Source organism: Caretta caretta, chromosome 2 (genome assembly GCF_965140235.1).
Source record: "Caretta caretta isolate rCarCar2 chromosome 2, rCarCar1.hap1, whole genome shotgun sequence".
Lineage (NCBI taxonomy): Eukaryota > Metazoa > Chordata > Testudines > Cheloniidae > Caretta > Caretta caretta.
Window position 1 is genome coordinate 221350812 of NC_134207.1, and position 3208 is coordinate 221354019.

Genomic DNA, 3208 nt, shown 5'->3' on the forward strand with positions numbered 1-3208 from the left:
AATACACATGTGGACCTTTCACATATGTTTATTCCAAGACACAACTATTTGTTCCTAGTTGTGGCTCACCTTAGGGTTCAGACTAGGGAAATTTTGAAGGTGGTGAATTGTGGGAGAAGTAAAGCTGGGGAAGACTGCATGATGTTGCCGCAATTTAGTTAGGCTGGGGTTTTGTGAGATATGTCAAGAGAGAGAGAAGGATAGAGAGAGAATGAACAGACATCCTTTTCGAGCATTTGAATATCTCCAGATAAATAAATATGCCTTGGGGCTCAATATGTAAAAGCAACAGATGGTATTGGTAACAGAAAAATTTGTAACGTCACACCATCTGGAGTGGTTCACCACCGTGAGTGCCAGCCTCTGGGCAGGCTGCCAAAAAAGCAAAGCAGACACCCTAAACTGGTGGTATGTTCTAGAATTAGATTTCACCGACCCAGTAACAACTGTGAACTCCTGGAGCCCTGTAAGTCTTACCGTGGAGTCACAGTCTATCTTGCCACCCAGGCAAGCTGGACTGAGTCATAGTTGGTTGCCATACATCAAAGATCACAAAATATTCAAGTTGCTTCCAGTCCCAAGAGACCAGTCACTTACCCCAGGTCAATCTGTACCTCAGATTTCATCCCAAAGACAACACATGTAGCCAATCCCATAGTAAACTAACTAAGGATTTATTAACAAGGAAAAAGAAATGAGAGAGTTATTTACAGGTTAAAGTAGGCAACTGAGTTACAATCTATGGTTCCAAAAGGTGACAGAGTTGTAGCAATTTGTCAGCACTGAATGCCTTTTAGGGTGAACCCCAGGTTGACCCTGGGGATCTCTGCTTCTGTTTCATTGCTCCAGCCCCAAGAGAGTCCAAACAGCAAAAGGGTTGAAAAATTTTCTTGTCAGCTATCTTTATTTCCTTCTTCCAGAATTCATGCTGATGGGACATGCCCTTTTGCACATAGCCTCTGAATGGATGTGAAGGGGCAATTAACAAAGTCTTTGTATTGTGATGCCCCACAATGGCCCATTTAGTATTGATAGCCTTCTTAATGAACAGGAGAGATCTCTTCTGACAGGCTGACAGTTTCAGGGCAAACATCTTTTACAGCTATAAAGCAAAAGCTTAAATATTACCTTATTGCATGTGATAAAGAAATTATAAGAAGGATTAATACATGTAGCAACTTACAAGCATTTCATAAAGTCTAACACTAAACACACTGTTGTAAATCTAGTACACATCTTAACCATACTAACACACAGGTGAGCTGGACTCGTTTCCAGCAACGAATTTGTCAGTGCTTGGCTGAGACCTAAATCCTTGGCGAGAGCTGGCACCTGGTCTGCCAGCATCACAACAGGAAAAAAAAAATCCTTGAGAAATGGTCCTAGAACACAATAACATCAGCGTGAAAAAAAAAAAAAAAAAGGAAAAAAGCTTAGGGAAAGTTTAAAAAAAGTTGTAAAATGTTTTCATTGAAAATTTCTAATTTTCCAAACGTTTCAACCACTTTCAAAGCTGACAGGGGAAAAAGGGAAAAAATGCATTACAAATTTTGAAAATTTTTGCACAAACATTTCAAAAATTTGAAAATATTCGATCATCTCTAGTACTCCTTGGAATCAGTCTCTGTGCCACTTACCAATCAATGTCTTAAAAACCCTTAGTGTGGCCTCATGGCTGGGGGACCTCTCACTCCCTGCCGCAGCCTCCAGGCCTGGTGCGAGGGACAGAGCTTCTCTGGTCTTGGGGCTGCAGGGGGCAGAAAGGAGCAAATGGGTTGCGGGGCCACACTACAGGGGCGGAATGTGGTGGGACTGGGGGTGGAACAGGGGCAGGGCCCTGGGAGGAAGGGGCAGAATGGTGTGGGGACATGGGCAGGGCTGCAGGCAGAATGGGCGAAATGGGGGCAGGACTGCAGGCGGAAGGGGTGCTCTGGCCCAGGGCCCCACGAAACCTTATTCTGCCTCTGCCTACACTGATGTTTTTACGCAGAAAGAACCCCAACCCTCACTGTTTAAAACGCAGTGCTGCTCTTCATGTTACTTCTCTAATCCCGCAGCTCTCGCTGTCCCTAGATCCCACACAAGCATCATCTGAAAAGAACAAAGACATAATGAAGCACAATGTAAAAATCAGTCAGTTCACATCCTGCCTCCCAACTTGCTGCACAATCAGTGCCAGATTTATTAAACCAACTAAGCCCATCAACTATCACAAAAGGAATTTACAATTTACCAAAACAAATCCCTTTCTCCCCCAGATCTATCAGACCTTTACACAAAAGCACCCTTTTCTCTCAGACACTTCAAGTTGACAGTTTATTTTAAAATGCACACACAGCCGAATCCACCACTAACAGCCATTCTATCCATACCAATTGTCCAGTCAAAACTCGCCTGATTAGATTACTGCGAACGGTAAAGAGTTAAATTTAAAATGAGAATAACAAAGAAGCAAACCACCTCTCTCCTTTTCACATTCTCCTCTCTGAGAATTTCCTCTTTTGACTCTTCCAAGAGATGTTATTTTCCCTTTCAGTGCCAATTTCAGCAGTGATGGACTAAAAGGTTCTGGTGCCCCAAGAGAGACTAGATTATAGGACTCCATCTGGGGTCAAAGCTAGGGGAGTTCTCACACACTTTTCACCATGAAAATAAAAGCGGTAGGATTTCACTGCACTTCAAAGAAAAGCTACTAAAAGAAGCAAATCCTTTCCTTGGCTTGCTGGTAAAAATGTTACTAACATCAGTCATATGCAGCCAGAGGCCTAGAAGAATGCTTCTGTGCCAAGAGTCTAAATACCCTGTTTAGCGTCACAAATTATTTTTGGGGGGTGAAGAAAGATTTATGCAAATGTAAATGGATTGTGCCTGCAGTCTCAAGTGCATTCTTTAAACGCTTGGAGATGTTACAAGGCAATGCTATTTTGCACTCCAATAGTATCTTCTGCCTATAATATCTCCCATCCTTTGCATTACCCGTACGTTTATATTTATTACTTGTCAGAACACTCCCTCCCCTATTTTTCACATTAGGAAACCGAGGCACAAATATCTTAAGTAAGTTACACAGGAAGTCTGTGGTAGAATTGCGTAAAGGAACTCACATTTCCTCATTCCGGGCTCTATGCTTTTAGCACAGAGCCTTCACACCTCAAAAGCATAGTGACTGACGATGTATTCCACTCTGGGGTGGACCACCAGCGGGAAA

At 42.8% G+C, this 3208-nt stretch overlaps 1 long non-coding RNA gene across 1 annotated transcript; it reads right to left on the minus strand.

Moving 5' to 3' along the window:
* Window positions 1-691: 691 nt before the first annotated feature.
* LOC142070873 (uncharacterized) lies at window positions 692-2743 on the minus strand. The gene is made up of 3 exons (XR_012666790.1): window positions 2461-2743; window positions 1638-2091; window positions 692-1102 (listed from the first exon to the last, which is right to left on the minus strand). It is a non-coding gene; the product is annotated as an uncharacterized LOC142070873 (long non-coding RNA).
* Between the last annotated feature and the right edge of the window lie 465 nt (window positions 2744-3208).